Source organism: Leuciscus leuciscus (genome assembly GCF_965113295.1).
Source record: "Leuciscus leuciscus genome assembly, chromosome: 8".
In the NCBI taxonomy this organism is placed as follows: domain Eukaryota; kingdom Metazoa; phylum Chordata; class Actinopteri; order Cypriniformes; family Leuciscidae; genus Leuciscus; species Leuciscus leuciscus.
The window spans coordinates 43,030,324-43,052,274 of NC_138732.1; the positions used below are offsets into that span (position 1 = coordinate 43,030,324).

General features: G+C 38.9%; 1 protein-coding gene and 1 long non-coding RNA gene across 2 annotated transcripts in view; both read left to right on the forward strand.

The window, feature by feature from the left end:
* Positions 1-21,951, forward strand: part of LOC309504502 (uncharacterized protein) — a 282,483-nt gene that overhangs the window by 94,950 nt on the left and 165,582 nt on the right. The gene's annotated exons all lie outside the window — the stretch shown is intronic.
* LOC309504527 lies at positions 5,278-6,579 on the forward strand. The gene is made up of 3 exons (XR_014208104.1): positions 5,278-5,399; positions 6,032-6,108; positions 6,524-6,579. It is a non-coding gene; the product is annotated as an uncharacterized lncRNA (long non-coding RNA).

Here is a 21,951-nt window from a genome sequence, read left to right on the forward strand (position 1 = left end):
ACACAGCTACGCAAACACTATTCAGAAGTGTATGGAAGTAAAATAATGTCAAATGTTTTTTAAATAAAAAGCCTGTTGAATTGCACTACTTGAAAAAAAAATAGGCATTGCATTAACCATGCTTGCATTTTAATGCATTGTATTTTTAGTGCTTACATTTTTATGGGCTGAAATTCAACATGGTTGAATATTTAAGCTGTGAATATTTCAATTAAAAACATTTCAAACACCTTTTCATTATTAAAAATTCAATAATCCATATTCACCTTTCATATTTCACTTCCAAAATATTCAAACTGTTTAAAAATACAACCAATAATATTCAACAGGCAATTTTCGGTCCATTTTATTTCGCTTTGCAAATTCGCTTCCACAAATTCAGTGGTTCAAATTCGACAGTAAATTCAACATTGACGTCCAGGAACTGCAGGAAAAGCAGTAGATTGCCGAGCATACTCTCCATCTGCTGTTAGTCTACCTCACCATCAGATGGTGCAAAAGCGCTTGTTGTTGACGAAGACATTCATTCATAAAATGAAAATGATTATCTGTGTCAGTATATGCGGAAAAGATGATAAACACACAAAAGCTGTGTTTATGTTTCATTCAATAACTTCATTGTTACTTTCCCTGTGTATTCTACATGTCATCAGCTTTCTCTACCATGAACAGGATTATTATCGGTTTCCCTCAATACCTCATACTCAAGGATTTCCCTTCCGTTGATACAGTGATATGAAAGACCAATCTTGCACCTTATTAGGGAAGTAGGCTGTAGGCTATTATATAGGCTACAGGCAAGAAGATGGACTCAGAATATGAACTTAACGGGCAAAGTTTCATGCTGAGCGTTTCGTGATACTGGCATAAAATCAACACATATACATATATATATATATATAGTATGCATACGTGTATTGCATTAGCTTAAACTGTCACAGCACTTGCATATTGTCCTCCTATTGTTAGTTTAACTGTAAATCAATTTGGATAAAAGCTTCTGCTAAATGACTAAATGTAAAAGACATTGGACATTCGCACATTTAGGGACCGTCTCTAAAGTTGCATACAACATTGGCATACACGTTTCTAACTTCAATAGCAAACTTACATTTATTTGAATAAATATCAAAAATCCAAAGGGTGCGCATTATGCCTGACACTAAATGAACACTTTACAGTTGGTTTTATGACTGTAAGTCGTTCTATTCAAATGCTATCGGAGTTAGAAACGTGTATGCCAAAGTCTTATACACTTTAGAGAAGTCTTATACACTTTAGAGAAGCACTAAATGTGCGAATGTCCAACATCAAGCCATCTTTATGCCCTATCACTGGGAAACGCTCAGCATTAAGCTTTGCGCGTTATTCTGAGTCCATCTGCTTGCCTGCGAGTTTGGTCTTTTACATCACTGTAGTCCATTAAGCTACATTAAGCGTTGTATATGTCCAGCAGGGGAATCCTTAAGTATTGAGGGAAACCCTAATAGCCTGCATGCAGCACATCGCCACAATATAAAGTTAAGGCAACTAAACAACCAAGAGAAATATATGTCAACCTCAAAAATGTAACATTGGATCTGTATATCCGCATCGGGGAATAACATTATAATCTCGTTCACGGTAGAGAAAGATGCATGTAGGCTACACAGGAAAAGTAACCGTGAAGACACTGAATTTAACATAAAACAGCCGTCATAATAATCACAAATACACTTACATTGCTGTAAATGAGTTTTATGAATGAATGACTTGTTCTAACTGTTGCTGGTCTTCAACAAGCGCTTTTGCCCCATCTGCTGGTGAGGTAGACTAACAGCAGATGGAGAGTATGCTCGGCAATCTACTGCTTTTCCTGCAGTTCCTGGAGGTCAATGTTGAATTTACTGTCGAATTTGAACCACTGAATTTGTGGAAGCGAATTTGCAAAGCGAAATAAAATGGACCGAAAATTGCCTGTTGAATATTATTGGTTGTATTTTTAAACAGTTTGAATATTTTGGAAGTGAAATATGAAAGGTGAAAATGGATTATTGAATTTTTAATAATGAAAAGGTGTTTGAAATGTTTTTAATTGAAATATTCACAGCTTAAATATTCAACCATGTTGAATTTCAGCCCATAAAAATGTAAGCACTAAAAATACAATGCATTAAAATGCAAGCATGGTTAATGCAATGCCTATTTTTTTTCAAGTAGTGCAATTCAACAGGCTTTTTATTTCAAAAACATTTGACATTATTTTACTTCCATAGAAGTGTCAGTGATCTTAACGTTTAGTTTAACACCGTTGTTATAAACCCTTTTTTCAAACTCTAATAGATTAAATATTTCAGAATAATAGGCCTTAGTATGGTGCAGTTGAGAGTAAGACAGCCAATTGTAATTTCTCAAATGCATTTTGTCATTTGTTTGGTCTACTTTTTCATATTCTTTTTTTGTTTTTGCTCATGAGCTGCTTTAAGAAGAAAATTGGAGATCTCTACCTAATCTTGGAAAATTGGAGATCTCTAGGCAAGGCAAGGCAAGGCAAGTTTATTTATATAGCACATTTCATACACAATGGCAATTCAAAGTGCTTTACATAGAAGAAATTAAAATAATAAAAAGAAACAAGAATAATTAAAACAGTTTAGAAAAATAAAATGAAATACAATACAGTACAGTCGGACGAACAGTGGCACAGTGCTCATTCAGTAAATGCATAGCTAAACAGAAGTGTTTTGAGTCTGGATTTGAATGTGACTACTGTAGGAGCACATCTGATCTCCTCTGGAAGCTGGTTCCAGCTGTGGCTGGCATAATAGCTAAAAGCAGACTCACCATGTTTAGAATGAACCCTTGGTATTTCTAGCTGATATGATCCTAATGATCTGAGTGATCTGTAGGGGTTTATATTCAGTGAGCATATCTGCAATATATTGAGGTCCTAGGCCATTGAATGATTTATATACCAGTAATAATACTTTGAAATCAATCCTAAATCTAACTGGGAGCCAGTGTAAAGACCTGAGGACTGGTGTGATATGTTCATATTTTCTGGTTCTGCTCAGAATCCTGGCGGCAGCGTTCTGTATGAGCTGCAACTGTCTTATGGTCTTTTTGGGAAGGCCAGTGAGGAGTCCATTACAATAATCCACCCTGCTGGTGATGAAAGCATGCACAAGTTTCTCTAAGTCTTGTCTGGAAACAAAGCATCTAATTCTTGCAATATTTTTCAGATGATAGTATGCTGATTTAGTTATTGCTTTGACATGACTACTGAAACTAAGTAGGGCTGCATCTAACGATTATTTTTGTTGTCGATTAATCTATCGATTATTTCTTCGATTAGTCGACTAATCTAACGATTATTTTTCCGATTAATCTAATGATTATTTTTGGGATTAGCTGATTTATCCATTGGCAAACTTTCCAATAAATAATAAGTACAACAATATATCAGCTGTATTTTGAAGAGGGTAGTGCATCTGTATATTATTTTAACATGAAATCTATGAATGATGACAAAAAAAAATTTCTTTCAGAAAGGGTAATTGTCATTTTATTATGAAATATGCGAACAGGAAGCATTTTAAACTTTATTTTTAACTAATGGTACTATTGAAAAAAATGTAAGATACACAGGCCTATTTAGGAAATGTGTTTACTATAATCTGTTATTAATTACCGTAGTGGGAGTATGATTTACTCAATTAACTTGTCCGAAAATGCACTTGTGTTTATCTGCAAAAAGGTTCACATACACTAGATTGCAGCCTATAGGCTACTGTTAATGTTAATATAACGTTAGTCGTTTGTTTTTAAAGTCTACATTAGAGACCTGCGCAGGACGGATTTCTCCCTTAATAATTCCTAAAAAGCTGACATCTCAGTTCATCGCGATCTCACAGATTAACTCTGTTATTATCAATGAAACTGGCTGCACAATGAATCTTTCATAATATCTACACTTTGTTTGCTATAATCAGATGATTTGCCAGTATGCAGAATTCAGCACTGAACAAAAAGTCCATTTTGAGCGGTGAGGGGATTCTAGCATAAATGCATCTGATTGGCGTTCAAGAAATCAACACATATGTCTGTGATTGGCTACATTGTTCAACGCTGCAAACATGTTATAAATAGATAGAGACTCTGGCCTGTAAATCGTTTCTATTTTGTTTTAGTTGTTCTTGTTGCTTTTGTCAAACAGATGAATGACAATTTATTCGTTTTTAGATGTTCAATTTATAGATAATTCTATTTTGCGGGAGTTCCGCGAATCGTTTTATTCTCCCGCAACCAGCACACACACGAGTGCATTACCGCCCGCGCCCGGCCATCAGATCTATGTTCCCGGTCTCTAGTCTACATGTGCATACACAACTTTTAAAAACTGGCAAATGAAAGCTTCGTTAACAGATTTAAGTTTAAGTTATAAATTAAAGTCCATTTTATTGTCACCGAATGGGGCATAGTTTGCATAGTGAAAGCACCTTTCTGTTCGGCCGTAGTGGTAAAGTATTCCCATACTTTGGATGATCGTGGTCTGTCATTTTCACCATGAGAGGGAGCAGAAGCCGCCATTACTCGATATTTAAACGTAAATAATTACGCGTCGACGCATTTCATGCGTGTCGACGTATTTTCATAGTCGACGTAATCGATGACGTCGACGCGTCGTTGCGGCCCTAAAACTAAGGTCTGACTCTAGTGTCACACCAAGATTCCTGACTTGATGTTTAGTTGTTTGACCCCTGGAGTGAAGGTATGCGTTCACTTTGAGAACTTCATCTTTGTTTCCAAATGCAATGACTTCAGTTTTATCTTTGTTTAACTGAAGAAAGTTTTGGCACATCCAACTGTTGACTTCATCAATGCATTGGCACAGGGAGTCAATGGGGCTGTAATCGTTAGGCGATAGGGCTAAGTACAGCTGTGTGTCGTCTGCATAGCTGTGGTAAGCAATTTGGTTCTCTCTCATTATTTGGCTCATTGGGAGCATATACAGGTTGAACAGGAGTGGCGCAAGAATTGAGCCTTGAGGGACTCCGCATGTCATGGATGTCCACTCAGACTTATGGTCTCCTACACTCTAAAAAATCCTGGGTTATTTCTTCAACCCATTTTCTGGGTTATTTGTGTTGGGTTAAAATTATGGGTTATTTTTTCAGAGAGTAACCATTTTCTGGGTTATAAGGCTAATATTTTGACCTAATTTATGGGTTGTTTGGGTTTCTGGGTTATTTTTCAAAGAGTAACCCATGTTCTGGGTTATAGGGTTGGCTTTCTCTCTCTCTCTCTCTCTCTCGCAGTTGTTCTGGAATTTTCTCACAACAGTCGTTTGAAATAACCGTCGCTTCGCGCTCGATCCGTTTGGCCTGTGCTTCATCGGTGCAACTTCATCTATATTCAAGGTAAGAGAGTATTTTCAGTGTTGATGTAATGTTAACTTTTCTGTGTCCATGTCCCTGTTGCTAGTTTAGCACCATTTGCTAAAAAAAAAATTAAAAAAAATACGTTGCTACGTTGAGACTAGCGTTAGCCGTGGTAATTCTGTGGTTGGCATGTATGCGGCTATCACGACAACATCTAGGTCTAGGACAACTCGAGGTAACGTTATCGCACACCGGACGCGATTTTGAACACGGTCCTGAGCCGTTGCTGGGTGCCGCGGACAGACCGCCGGTGTGTGTGTGTGTGTGTGTGTGTGTGTGTGTGTCCGTTACACTCATAGAGAATAATGTGTTCGAATTTTAAAGACGCGGCGCTGCGCTTCGCGTCCGGTGTGCGAGCCCCTTGAGAGAGTGCACGTCCGGTGAGCGATACCTCGAGTTGTCCTAGACGCGACGCGGCGCTTCTCGTCCGGTGCGCGAGCCCCATAGCCGCGGCTACAGAGCGACGAGGCAACACAATAGTTGAGTTATGTTTACCAGCTGTGCCGTGCTTATCATATTATACAGTGCTCTACTGGCTGAAGTAGTGAGAGTTAAAGAAGCGGGTCAAGTCTTCAAATTGTTGCTAACCTCTATATTGCTGTTTTCTCCAGGTCATTTTGAATGGACAGTTTTGTCGCTGATAAGCTAACTGAGTGGCAGCTGTCTGAGCTGACAGAGAATTTTAGAGGTGAGCATTTTACTCTTATTGCCCTTATATCATCTCTATATACCTACATTTTTTTTTTTTTTATAAGACTTAAATGTGTCAGTGCAAGATTTTGTGAAAGTCACAACTTCTTCGACAGTGGGGTATGTACAACCCTAAAATATGATTGTGCCTTGTCTTTAAGCTGTTATGCATAAGAATGGGCTGTCATTACACTTTTTAAAGAAAGAAAATATGTCATTCACACAAAATGGGTAATGTTAATGCTGCAAAAGAACCACATTAGTTAACTAGCAATTTGGGCCAAAAAAAAGCCACTGCATTACCTTAAAAGTGATTATTTGTTAGCTTGATAATGAAAGAGTGTCTGGTGAGTGGTTCACAATTGTCTCGACTTATTAACAATACTCATGTTGTCTTGTTTTCTGTCTTTCAGATAGATGAGGAGGCATTTCTTCTCTTTGATGAGGACACTATCAAAAATCTTGTCCCTGAGGCTCTTCTGAGAATTGTTGTTTATTTTTCTATTTTTTATTTCTAATATTGTTATTACAGTGTGACCTAAAATAAATATGAAAATAAACATGTCCAAGTGTGTGTTTTTTCTTATAGATTTTTATTTAATGCAATAAAAATGTAAAAATGCTTGAAGTGTGTAATATAATGTAAAACAAAGTTTTATTTTCTGAAATAAGGCATACTGGGATAGTGACCCAAGTTAGGTTATTTTTGACCCAACTCCTGGGTTAAAAAAATGATCAACTAATTTTTGGGTTATTTCTACCCAGATGTTGGGTTTTTTAAACCCAACATTTGGGTCAGGTATTTAACCCATAATTTGGGTCAAAAAGCATAACCCAATTTTCTGAGTTGAAATAACCCATAAATTAGTTGGTCCCTTTTTAACCCAGGAGTTGGGTCAAAAATAACCCATTATGGGTTATTTTTGACCCAGGAGTTTTTAGAGTGTATACTCACATAATAACCTCTCTCATCTAAGTATGACCTGAACCATTTTAGGACTATCCCAGAAAGCCCCACCCAGTTTTCCAGCCTGTCAAGAAGTATGTTATGATCGACAGTGTCAAATGCAGCACTGAGGTCGAGTAGTACCAGCACTGATAATTTGCCTGAATCAGTATTTAAGCGAATATCGTTTATTATCTTTATGAGCGCTGTCTCTGTGCTGTGGTGCGGTCGGAAACCAGATTGAAAATTGTCAAAGTATCCATTCGAGCTTAAGAATTTGTTCAGCTGATTGAAGATAACTTTTTCTATGATCTTGCCTATGAAAGGAAGATTTGAGATCGGTCTATAGTTGCTTAATATGGTCTTATCCAGATTGCTCTTTTTCAGGAGGGGCTTGACAACTGCAGTTTTCAGGGAGTTTGGAAAACTCCCAGAGAGAAGTGAGGCATTTACCACTTCTAGAAGATCTGCTTCTAAACTGTTTAACACACTTTTGAAAAAAGATGTGGGAAGTGTGTCAAGGGCGCATGTTGATGTTTTAAGGTGCTGTACGGTTTCTACCAAAATTTTGCCATCAATTTTATTGAAATCAGACAAAGTTACTACTTTCTCAGGTGGTCTGATCTGTCTGACCCCAGTGCAACTCAAGGATGTGATGATCACCTTTCTGATATTATTGATTTTGTCAGAGAAGAAAGAAGCAAACTCACTGCACTTGCTGTTGAGAGCATTTCACTGGGAATCTGGCTTGGGGGGTTTGTCAGTCTCTCTACAGTCGCAAAAAGAGTGCGTGTGTTGTTTAAATTGCAGTTTATAATATTTGAGAAGAAAGTCTGTCTAGCTTTGCCTAGTTCCATATTGAAAGCATGAAGGCTGTCTTTGTAGATGTTATAATGGACTACAAGTTTTGTCTTCCACCACATGCGCTCTGCTTTTCTGCATTGTCTTTTCATATGTTGCACTGCTGTTGAGTTTCTCCAAGGTGCTTTTTGTCTGCCACTCTTCTTCCTGACTTTCACAGGAGCAATATCAATCAATTGCACTTTTAACTTTTGAGTTAAAAGAATCAAGGAGAAAATCAACAGAGTCAGCAGATATGCTTGGTGTTAAGGATATAGCCTTCATAAATAGTACACTAGTGTTCTCATTTAAGCATCTCTTCTTGACAGACTCAGATCTAGCTTCAGTGGCAGGAGAGATCAATATATCAAAGAAAATACAGAAATGATCAGACAGTGCTACATCCTTAATAACAATCGATGAGATGTTTAGACCCTTACTGATAAGTAAATCTAGAGTGTGTCCATGATTGTGTGTGGGTCCATGTACATGCTGAGTCAGATCAAAAGTTTTTAAAACAGTTTTGATTTCTTTTGCCATATTGTTTTCTGCATTATCTATGTGAATGTTAAAATCTCCAGCAATGGCAAAACAGTCAAACTCTGAGGTAATTGTTGATAACAGTTCTGTAAAGTCCTCAGCAAAGGCTGGAGAATATTTTGGAGGCCTGTAAATAATGATGAGTAAAATGCGTGGAGCACCTTTTAATACAATACCCAGATATTCGAAAGACGAGTAGTTCCCAAATGATATTTGCTTACATTGATAAATATCTTTAAAAAGAGTAGCTAGACCCCCACCTCTCTTAACAGCTCTGCAGACACTCATAAAAGTAAAGTTAGGAGGGGCTGTTTCATTGAGGATTGTTGCACTGCAGCTGTCTTCTAGCCAGGTTTCATTTAGAAGCATAAAGTCCAGGTTGTTTGTGGTTATTAAAGCCCATGTTGCAGGTATTTTTTTTATTTTTTTTATTAATATAACCTTGTATGAAAATACCATATGAAAAGTAAATGCAGGATTAAAAATTGTTTTGCAAGACATAAGGGCACAAATTTAATAGAAAACGTGACAGTTTCCTTGACCGTGTTGAAAAAACGCTTTTTTTCACCATCGCGTCATATGACGCCACATGAGGTAGTCGTTTGGCTCTGCGTTCGCTCAAGTGCAGAGATAGGTTGGTATTCAGTTGGAGCGGTCATGATTCAGTGTGTTTTCGGTGCTTATTGTATTTCAATTAATCATCGTCGTGGTAGATGATTGTGAATTATGGCCTGTCAGGACATCGAGTCCACAGGTTTCCGAATAAGAAAAAGGACGGTGCAATCTTCCGTGCCAGTGTGCGTTTTGTGCCGGGTAAGAGACGGGACTTCACTTCTGCTTCTGCTTTGAAAAACGCGGTAGTGTGTAGCGTTCACTATAGACCGGATGATTATAATCCCGGCGATATGTGGACACTGTCCCGGCTCCTTCATCGGGTCGCCCGGTGACGGTCCGCCATCAGCATGTGGTTCGGCCGCCGGCGGGAAACATGACGCTCACGGATCCGTCAGACATGACTTATTGTACATCTGTTTTACAAAATGTGCCTTGTCTTAATTTAATTCATTAACATATCCTACATAAACTTGTAATGTACTGCATTTATGTGTTTGTTATTAGTCTGCAGCAGACACTATTATTATTATTATTATAAATATAATATATTATGTTCTATAATTCATTTTCAATCTGTACAAACCGACTTTAATGTTTGTGTTGGCTGTTTCTACATATAAAGTTTTTGTACAGTAAGACAGTTGTGATTGTGATAATTTTTTTTATTCATCGTCACTAGGGCTGTACTGTCCCAGTCGATTAGTCGATTATTTGGTCGATACGTTCTGGTTCGACCAAAATTCTGATTGGTCGATTTTTTGCCGCGTTCATTTCATCAGTTTTGCTGCGTTTATTTCATCAGTTTTGTCGCGCTGAGGCGCGCTCATTTCATCAGGTGGAAAGCACTAACTGCTAATGGGGGTGTTTTCAGAGTACCCTTGTTTCACTGTAACAGTCTGTCTTCAGAACACCCCCCTTGTTTTCACCTTTTTTGGATTAGCCCAACCCAAGCGAGAGCGATAACTATAGAAGGTTTGATGCTGAATATTATTTATTTAATTGTGAGAGCGTTTAATAGTCAGTCCTCTTCTAACATGTCAACAACAAAGAAATCGACAGTGTGGCAGCATTTTGTTAAAATTGATAACAGGAAAAAGGTCGAATGCAAAGTTTGCATGCAACAGTTTTCCACAGCTCGACGACAAACATGACATATCATCTAAAAGTGGTAAGCTCACTTGTCTGCGTTAGCTTGCCCTGTCTGTTTTGAGTAGGCTATATGAACATATCAGAATTTGCATATTTCAATGTTTTAGTGTTATAACCTAACTTTTTTATTTTTTATTTGGAGCCTAATGCGCAATTGCGCTGTGCTGTTGGTTGTGTTAGTTTTGAGCCTATAGGATGCTTTATTTTTCAGTTATGCACTTTATTTCGTTTCTGCTCTTGGTTTGTTTAATAAATATTCTTTTTTTATTAAAGTGGACGAGCCTTTTGTGTTTATTAAGAGTAAAAGCTTTAAGTTAATAGTCTATTCGTGTCTCAGCTGCAAAGCTGAGCTCATGTTCAGCCTCGCTCGGTGCGAGGACATGCACGGTGAAATGATAGTGTCTGACAGTTATAACTTATTATTATAACATATGACAAAAATAATTGTCTAAATTATGTTGCATATTCCTCAACAGTTCTTGTGATGATATCACTAGTTGACAACATAGTACTATTTTCGGAAATCATAAGCTATGATATTGCGCAGGTGCACGTGATGCAACGCTGTCAGAGCCGACAGACTCGAGTGTCAGACTCATTTCAGTGCAAAATAATTAGGTCAAAAACGATTTAATATACTGCAAATAGCCTACTAGTTTTTTATGTTTATTTATAATTCATTTAGGCGGACAACAAGGCTACCAAGTACTGCGCACAGTGCGCATCTAATTAACTTAACTTTTTTTTTTTCTACCGTCATTTTTAGTCGATTTTAGTCGATTTTTAGTCGAAAATTTCAGGACTTCAGTCGACCAAGATTTTCTTTGGTTGAGTACAGCCCTAATCGTCACCAAATGGGTCAATTCAAAGCCTTTATAAAGTCCCTCTTCCTCTGGAAACTGTCTCCTAATGGCTGACACACACAACACATGCAGGTAAGGGTCTAAATACTAGCTTTGCTATTGCCTGATACATGATGATAATAATCTGTACAGTATTATGATCTGAGCATAGTGTTATACATATCGTCGGCTAACGTGAATACATCTATAAGCTAACACTGTTCTCTCGCCCTGTTCTCCTCACACCACAACTCACCGTTGTTCTGTCTAACCCTGGCCTGTCCTTCTCACTTGGCTTCATATCAGGCTCATAATTATATGATATCATCATATATATCAATTATATATGAATTACATATACGTTATATATATATATATATCTCATACGACATACGAGTAAACATTTAGGCTACAATTCCCCCAGCTTTCCGAGCTGTCATTGCGATCCATTGCTTTCCTATTGTTTACTTTGACCGCTCTACCTCATGTTGCGTCACTTCAGGTTCGGCGGTTTTCAAATGCGGAAGTAAAAATTTCTCACAAAAACGACTCCAGAAGCCTAAATAGCGTTTTATAAGTATATGTTTATATTTAAATATAGTTCCTACATTATTTTTCTATACATTGGCTTACTGGGTACTCTAACCTAAAACATGGGCTTTAAGTCGTTGACTAGAAGTGATTTATTTTTAAGTGAGCGGATGTTTAAAAGTGCTAACTTAACAGTCTTACTTTTTTTCCCTACACCAATCTTAGTTAGACGTGCAATAGGCACCAGATTAGTTGGGTTTGCTGTACGGCTATTGAAGGCCTTAGACTTTCTATCTTGTAATAGAACAGCAATAGAGAAAGATACAGGCACACTGGGTTCCCGCTTGTTCTGTAAACATTTGAGAAAGTTACTGTTATCAAAGCGGGGACCCGACACATATCACTGAGAGCTGGTATCAGTTGTTTTTGGTTCACCTCGAGCAGATGGAGGAGGGTGTGGGCCCTGGCGTTGTGGCCGAAGAGGCCGAAGAGCTCTCACAGGAGGAGGGGGCGGGCGAGCTCGGCGCGCAGGCTTCGGTGGTAGCGGTGCCCGACGTTTTTTGGTTGGTATCTGGGGGCTTGCAGCAAAAGAGTGTGATAGTCTGGTTCCAGCATGCACCAGTTCTTCCATTTTCTGTGAGAAGCACATAAGTGGAGTTGGTGGCGAGAGGGAAAAGGTGTCTGGTGAAAGGGGCTGTTGCTCTGGTGTTATAGGAGGCTGTGATATGCTGTCCTGGCTTCCCTGGCTGTTTTCCAGGAAGTCGTCCTTGGGTGCTGAATCTTGGAGCAGTTCTAATATGTCTGTCTGAATATAGCATCTGACATTGCGACTATATATTCAGCGACTTCCTGCTCAGCTCAGCTACCGTTCGGACGCTCTTGCTTACTGCTCCGCGCTTTGCTCTATCGCTTTTATATTTTATCTTCTACATTTTTATATTTTAGCTCCTTTTATCACCTAATTTTAACTTCAGCAAATCAGCACAGTGCTCAAACGACAAAGTTTGGATTACCACAAAAACGCAGAATTCTTCTACCCGACCAGCTTACATTCCGGGGAAAGGAAAACACAACTGCCTACAAGGATAAGAGAGAAAATGCCTCTTCTGGAATCTACTTGCTGCACTAACTGCCACAGACTTTTACAAAGGATTGCAGTTCTTGAAACAAAGTTATTTACGGGACCACCAAACCAGACGGAGCACACAACAGAGCTTCGTCATGGACACCCTCAGCATATAGCCGGTGAGTCCCATGAAACTAGTGCTCCTCGACAGGTAGAGAAACAAGCCGATCGACTTACAAATCGATGGCACAAACAGGGAGCGAGACCCAAAGGCACTCGAGACATCAGATTGTCACGAGCCCCACATATTGCCGCAGTTGCATCCTCTACCCCAGATACAGCTCTGACAAGGACTGCAAACACTGGTCTCCTACCAACACCTATACATCTTGAGAACAGATTTGAAGTACTAATGAATGTAAATGAGGAATCCCCAAACGTGATGAATGTGATCGAACACAGACTGTATCAGCCAGTAGCTAACACTGATGCTAACTGGCGCTCAAGGTCGAGCAGACAGCGGCACTCAGCTCAGAGCACAGCCGAGCCCAGGACTCTGATAGTGGGGGACTCCATAATCAGAAACATTAGCAGCAGGGATACAACTACATGCTGCCTTCCACAAGCAACAACTTCTGATATAAACAGGGAACTTCAAAACATTCTGATGAAACATAAGACTGCTAATCGACTCATCATTCATGTGGGGAAGAATGATATTCATAAAGAGCAGTCAGAACTCCTTAAGAAGGATTTCAATGAACTTTTTGAAACACTTAAAAGACTGAAAGTTCAAACATTCATCAGTGGACCACTCCCAGCAAGAGGAACAAACAGGTTTTCACGGCTGCTTGGGATTAATACATGGCTGCAAAAAACCTGCAATATAAAAGGAGTAAACTTCATTGACAACTTCAATCTTTTCTGGAGTCAGAGACAACTATTTCATCGGGATGGCCATCACCCAAACAAACTTGGTTCAAGAGTGTTAAAGGACAATATCGACTTCTCCCTCAATCATCCTTCTGCAGTGTGTGTCAATCTGAACGACACACACACACCTGGAAACAGTATGAATGAACACGGGACTTCACTTCAGCAGCAAAATGGACATGCGGTTGACATATCACACAAGGACAATGATAACACCACTGAGCCACAACAACCTCTGCTCACGGACACAATCTCAGCTGAGCCCTGCCCACAGAGCTCACCACAGACAGACATATTAGAACTGCTCCAAGATTCAGCATCCAAGGACGACTACCTGGAAAACAGCCAGGGAAGCCAGGACAGCATATCCCAGCCTCCTATAACACCTGAGCAACAGCCCCTTTCACCAGATACTTTCTCGCTCTCGCCAGCAACTCCACTCCTGTGCTTCTCACAGAAAATGGAAGAACTGGTGCATGCTGGAACCAGACTATCCCACTCTTTTGCTGCAAGCCCCCAGATACCAACCAAAAAACGTCAGGCACCTCAAACACCGAAGCCTGCGCGCCGAGCTCGCCCGCCCCCTCCTGTGAGAGCTCTTCGGCCAAAACGCCAGGGCCCACACCCTCCTCCATCTGCTCGAGGTGAACCAAAAACAACTGATACCAGCTCTCAGTGATATGTGTCGGGTCCCCGCTTTGATAACAGTAACTTTCTCAAATGTTTACAGAACAAGCGGGAACCCAGTGTGCCTGTATCTTTCTCTATTGCTGTTCTATTACAAGATAGAAAGTCTAACCCCCCAAGCCAAATTTTGGCAAAATTTTTATATTCTCACTGAACGCAGTGCTAAAGAAAGTGAAAAGAACGTGTGAGTAAATGAGGGAGAAAAGAAAGTTAAAGGAAAGTTGATAGATGGAAGTCGTAAGAAAATTGAAGGTTAAAAGAAGGAAAGATTTAAGTCTTAAGGGAATCCTTTGAAGGAAAGATCTATAATAATATTCTTTTTTTATTTTTAAAAGTTCTGTATTTTATTTAATTTTTCTAAACTGTTTTAATTATTCTTATTTCTTTTTCTTATTTTAATTTCTTCTATGTAAAGCACTTTGAATTGCCATTGTGTATGAAATGTGCTATATAAACTTGCCTTGCCTTGCCTTGCCTTGCCTTGCCTTGCCTTGCCTTGCCTTGCCTTGCCTTGCCTTGCCTTGCCTTGCCTTGCCTTGCCTTGCCTTGCCTGAAGGGCGGTGTTAGGCACGAGGTGAAACAGAGAAAATCACTCACTGCACTTGATTGAATAATATTTTTATATATTTTATTTATAATGCAGTGAAGACTGTGAAGTGTTGGATAACTATTTAATTTCTGTATATTTTCTACCTGTTAGATCACATATTTAAAATATACCGTCTTTGTTGTTTCTACAATCATTTCGAGATTATATGTGAAATAGTTAACTTACAATATAAAAAAAATATTAAAAACTTTAATGTTAGGTGCTAATAATAGCGATTAATTACAGAAATAATGTGCGACTAGTTAGTTTTTTTAATCGATTGACAGCACATATACAATCACATTTATTAGCAGACACTTTAATCCTTTCAGTCAGCTATTGCATGATAACTGCATTATTTTAATCTGTAGTATTGTTCCATCTTAATAGATAATTGTATTCTTTGTTTATATAACATTGTTGTTTTAGTTGTTTTATAGATGAACTACCTTCGCTCTCTTGGGGGTGCAAATCCAGGGGTAGTTATACACATAATGTTGAGTAAGGTGTCCTGGAAAGAAGTGCTGAGTGCCTACAGCCTGAGGAGGAGGAAGAACAAACCTCAACATTTGCTCTATTATAATAGGAAAGCTTTATTCTAACTCTTCTAACTTCTTTTATGGAGTTATTTTAAAGTAACTTTTATATGGAAGCCCGTTTTCACCACTTTATTTACAATACTGAGTGTATATCTTGCAAAATCTGCTTCAAGGGCTGTGCAAAGCGTATGTGACGACGGGATCACGAATTGACCGAGGCTCAGGATTTAATAGGGATTTAAGGGAATACAGAAACTGAGATTTATTATGATGAATTATATTGATGATACGTGTAGGCCTATTTAATATAGCCTATAATATTGTAATCCAACAGCATAAAGGGCTGTGTTTCCCAAACGCATCAGCAGGTGCAGTTGTATATCGCCGACCACTCAACCATTTATTCACGGTTTTCATCTGCAGAACAAAATTAATAAAGATTTCTGCTTACTAAATTCACTATGAAATGGGATGGTGGTGAACGCACAGAAATACTTTACATTTCGGCAGACATTAGAATGCAACTGAATCTTGTCTTTCTGTGTACAAAATGCATTATTAAAATGCATTTTTATGCATAATTTAATACAACATTTCGAGAAATTAGGCAGGTCAAACTTGAGAGCATCATGGTTTCAGCTCCTGCGGTCACATGTCAAAACTTGGAGTAATTTGAAAATGTCAGATGTTAATTTTATTTAATGTTTATTATTATTATTTGTATGGGCGAAAACGGACTTCCACAGGTCAACAATAGGCCTACACTTCAAATCTAACTCTATTTCTAATATAAATGTACATACAATGTACGTTACGAGATTATTTAGACTTTAACAGAGATTATTTCATTCTATTTCTAGGAGCAACACAAAAACACTTCAAAACTCTGAAGGCGACTGAGGTGGAAGACCAAATTGGATTGGCCCTGAAATTTGCCCCACACAGGACTTTAAAATGGTAAACACACTGTACCAGAATTTATTTTCATATGAGTATTAACTATAGTTATTGCTGCAAAAGTATTCTTATCTTATTTTTCAGGACATGTTTTAAGCGCATAAACATCTTTGTATGTGTTTTATTGATAAGATTTATAACGAAATAAATAAAACACGGTTTAATATCCAAAAGCATGTTTGCTTTTTATACTAATCAGGGCTGCGTTTCCCGATAACGATATCGATATCTCTTAGTGCGCTACGAAGACTCTAAGGTATACCGTTTCTAGGCGTGTTCCCCAAACCGTACCTTAGGAAGCTGCTTAAAGGAGAACTCCGGTCAATTTTAACATTGAGCTCATTTTTTTGTACATTTGGAGTGCTGTCAATACAGATTGTCGAGTTCACGCGCATATGTTTAGTTACCTATGATCACGCGCGTGAACTCGACAATCGACTACTTTGGACTTCAACCGAAAACAGGATGTAAATACAGGTATGAGCGCTGGCCGAATTAACTTAATTTTTCTTCATATCTTTCACATCTACTGCAGTCAGATTCACCCGTGTTAACTCTAAAGGAATCACTCACAATGGCTGGGCACTTGTAATGACACATCAAGGATGTTAAAAGGCTAAAAGCAGGTTTAAAACTGGCCCCATTGAAGTCAACAGGGTGCAAATTTTAAAAAGAGGATAACACGGTGTAGGCAACACCGATTTTTGTTGTTGTTCTCTGTATTGACAGCACTCCAAATGTACAAAAAAATGAGCTCAATGTTAAAATTGACCGGAGTTCTCCTTTAAGATATTCCTTCTTACGTGTGACGTTACCCGGTGCTGTCCGTGGAGATGCTGCTGAATCTGCTGATGTCGACGGCTGGAGAATCAGTTATTCTCTCGTGCAGGGGCAGGTCAGGGACAGGTCAGGGGCAGGTCAGGGGCAGGTCAGGGGCAGGTCAGGGACAGGTCAGGGAGAGGTCAGGGACAGGTCAGGGGCAGGTCAGGGGCAGGTCAGGAGCAGGTCAGGGACAGGTCAGGGGCAGGTCAGGGACAGGTCAGGGACAGGTCAGGGGCAGGTCAGGGGCAGGTCAGGAGCAGGTCAGGGACAGGTCAGGGGCAGGTCAGGGACAGGTCAGGGACAGGTCAGGGGCTGCTTCACTGCGTTATGTGAGAAAGCGGCGTTCTTTAGAAAAGAAGCACTTCAGAAATAGTTGAAATTGCCTTTATTAGGACTCATGGGATATTATAAAAAATTATCCAAACTATAATAGCCTATAATAGCCTACATATTAAAATCGTATCATATATTGCTGCCATAATAACCATTTCAAATGTTTACGTGCTTTCTTCTCTTTCCCATTTTTGTTCGCTGAGGTGGAGCTGCGATGAAATATTGTTCTTTAATACTTTCCAGCATTCAGTAATAAAAGTGTAAATCTTACGTAAGGTGTTCGGCAGTGATCAAAAAGGATTTAAATATTTAATTTTAAATCTTCTTGTAAACTCACAAATGTGGATTTAAATAATAATATTAAGCCTTTAATGGTTTGCCGGCTGATGTACCTTTGGATAATATAATTAAAAATCTAACAACAATCAGTGTAATGACAATTTTATTCTTTGCATGAAAACACTTGAATTAGCCTAACTGAACACTGTCTGGGTGTATTAAAACTTCAGGATTATATTCGTATAGCCCTGCAACAGTGATGAGGTACAGCTAAGAGTGGACCAGACCAACCTCACCAACGTATGACTTACAGAAGGTGTACTTAACTAAGAACGTTTAACGAATAGGGTACAGCTTAAGGTACGTAGCGTTAAGAAGGTTTCGGGAAGCGCAGCCCAGACTAGATGCGACTGTCACTTCATGACAAAAGATTGTTTCTTTAATTGTTTCATCTAATGTCCATGTAACACGTTGTCTTTTCATTTTCTTGTTATATTTGCAGATAACGGTGTTGGGAGTTTACATGTTTAGAGCGGAGTGAAGATTAGCACATGTATATTGTATATAAATGAATACTTTTTCAATTTTGTTGTAAGTTATAGGCTACAGTTTGCAAAAAGATAGTTTTAATTAAAATGTTTGTGCAATTTTATTTATTGAAATATTTTCAATATTAAATGTAAATTACTGTTCCTGAATACATTTTGATAACGCTGTTTTTAATGACTTATTTTAGGTTGATAATTAAACAATGAATCAACAAAAACATGGATTGTGTGCTGATTTATTTATTTAATACAAACTGATTGATTTGCAATCTATATATATATTATAGAGATAGTTTCTGTAAATTCAATTTATTGTAATAATAATATATTCATAGGATTCTTAAGTGTTTGAACAATAAACAATGTAGAATATGTTGTTTATAGACCTATAATTTGTGTACAGGCATATCAGGATGTAGAGGTTAGGGGAAAGTTCGAGGAACGTTCCGGGAACCTTTCGGGAACGTTCCGAGAACCTATAGGGAACGTTCTATTAACGTAAAGAAAACTTTCCAAGCTAACCAACAGGAAACGTTAGAATGTTTGTTCTGGGAACCAAAAATTGTTAACTGGGTAAAAGCTTCTATTCAATTTACTGAAGTTCAACAGTTTCATATAATTTGTGAAGAAAGAAAACTCTCAAACCCAATACTGTGTCTGTTTCTTTCACCTTGACCCAAATAACTCACAACAATAAAAACTAAATAATACATTCAATAACCCAAATGTACAAAAAGAAGTGTAATCAGATATTGGACTTGACTCAAAACACAATGTGATTCAGAATTCTTTCCAATAAACCTCCTTTTCTTTCAATAGTAAGCAGTATGTTCAACAATATGAATTGGAAATGCTGGAATCAAACGACTCAGTTGATCAGAGTTCGTGAATCAAATGATTCAGTTTAAAGAATTGTTCAAACATCTCTCGATCAGTTCAAGTACAAAAAACAAAGTCTCTCCATTTCAGAAGCAAAAATCAATCAATTCCACAAATCAAAGTCCTTTAAGTCCGAAAAACAAAAGAAAAAATTGGAAATATCCTACCAGTTGATGGTTTCAGATTACGGTTCAAAGGGGAAACAAGTCCATGGTCACTGGTCAGCTCGCCGTTTGTGCACATTTAATAGCATCCACTAGGCAGACGATTCCTCTCCAAAGGATTATTTATGGCACAGAACAGGATACACTTGCCGATCACGTTCACATAGGAAAAAAAAAACAGAACAAGAAAACCCTTGCAAACACAATAATTCATTTCTGATTCATCATCTCCATAACAAATCATATACGTGCGCATCTCAAATGACACATTAATCCAACTTTCGACAGTTTTTATACACATCAACCAGTAGCGTAGCCAGAAAAGAGACTTTGGGTGTGCATATGAAAATCTGGGTGTGCCACATTTATTGTCAGATTACTGTGCAAAATTATTAACCATAACCATATACCCATGGCCCACATAACCATAAAACTATATAAAATATAACTATACATTACACCCAGGATCACCAATAACATAGTCATAACATAGTGCCTGTTAGCTGCTTAAAGGGCGAGACGGCGTGGCCTGGCCTTGAAAGCCTCAATTATATCATCCAGGTCCAGTGTCTCTGCAAGTTCTCGTTCAAATGTCAGCAACGAGAGGCTATTTAGTCTTTCTGTGAGCATGGTTGCTCTGTTGCTGGATTTGATTTGGTTCACTGCTGAAAACAAGCGCTCCACAGAACAGCTTGTAACAGGCAATGTGATCAAAACACGCAGTAAACTGTTCATGTTGGGGAAAACGTCCTTCTCACATGAGTCTAAGACTTCAATTAAGGATGGGTACGGGTGACCCCCATCCACCTTTCGTTTGAGCAGTTGCACAAATACTGTAAATTCAGGAATTTCCACTCTAAGTCCATAGTGCTTGCTCGGTGCCTGTAATATTTCCATCTGGCCAAACGCGTCAGATCCGGGCAGCAAGGAGGCAGCAGCCTTCATTATTCCGTAGGAGTCACTCTGAAAACGGTTGTTTAGTTCCATTAGCTGTCTGTCAAGAATGGAAATCCACAAAGATTTCAAATCTAAGTCACTCCTAATGGGCGCACACCTGCCCACTGTAGAGGTCACATGCGAGTCGGAAAGCCTGGCAGGTAATTTTTTGTTACGTGCACCCACTATGTCCCAGTTGTGCACATCGTTCTTCTTCATGACGTCATCAGTAAGCCCAATGATTCTTTCAAATTCCCCATCCGAGTTATTCCTAAATGTAGTAAAAGTTTCTTTTAAACCCTCAATCATGTGGACAGAGTCAGTAACAGAAACAGATAGGGACTGTAGGCCTTTTGTCGCAAATTCACTTGCACTAAACAGCTTAGAAAATGCAACAAGGAGAAAGATGAATCTCTTGGTCTGTATTTGTTGCAAAAGAGACTCTGCATCTATTTTGGTCTGGCCTGAACCTTCTGCAAACTCACTCAGTGTTTCCAATATGACGTCGTACAACTTCAAGACTCGACTCACAGACTCAGATTTTGAACTCCATCTACTATCCGTGGAGCGCACAAGCTCCAGACAGGGTTTGTCGGGGTGTAGCTCTTTTTGGATCTGTAGAAACCGTGCGTGTCTGTTGGCTCCGGTCATGAAATGGTGCAGTGAATTTATAACATCAAAAAAGGTGACCACAGTAGGAGACACTTTTGAGGCTGTTGAAAGAACAAGATTCAGGCGGTGCGAGTGGCAGTGTACATACACTGCATGGGGGAAAGTTTTTTTGAGGAGCACCGGCACCCCAGCTCTCCCACCTGACATGACTGCCGCTCCGTCAAAACTGAAACCCACACACAATTCAGGATCCAACTGCAGCGGTTCTAGTACTTCCAAAATTTTGCCAGCGATGCAATTCTGCATCCATTTTTAGGTGTGCCAGCCGCCAATGTGGGTGGCACCGGCACACCCTGGCACACCCGTGGCTACGCCCCTGACATCAACACTCATAAATCACTCTTTGTCTCAGCTCATGATACAGTGAGCACTGATACACGTGTTAGCTTTAGCCCACGGCTAACTAGTTCAGCTCACGCTGGGAGCGCGGCCTAACACTCAGCTCAAATCATTTCTGAAATTGACATATCTTTCATATGATAACACATTTCACTCACCAAAGCGAGATTGCATCACTTATTCACTTATTATCACTCTGGGATCTCGTTATATTATGATTATCGTTTAGTGCAATTGAGTGTCTCATCACTCTCTCCTGCTCATGCTGACAGCGGCGCCAGCGCGATCGGAATGCTCCACTACTATTGGCTCTCAGGAGTGTCAGTCACTGCAGCACAATCAGTGATTGGATGAATCGCGTTTCTTTCTAGAACACTTTAATTCTTTCTTTTTTAACACTTTAATTTCTTTCAAATGCTCCAGTCAAACTCACCAGAAAAGCAAAGTCCGCTCAAAAAACGTGACGCCATTAAATTTCTCTGGTGTTGTTTCTGTTATTAAAATTGAATCTAGTATAATTTAGCTCACAGTTCTGCTGAAATGTGTATTCTATTGGAAAAAAATAAGTTGTTTACAAACTTCAACAGTGCCTCCGTTTCACTGACATGCCGTCCCTGGTAAGACTTTTATTTGAA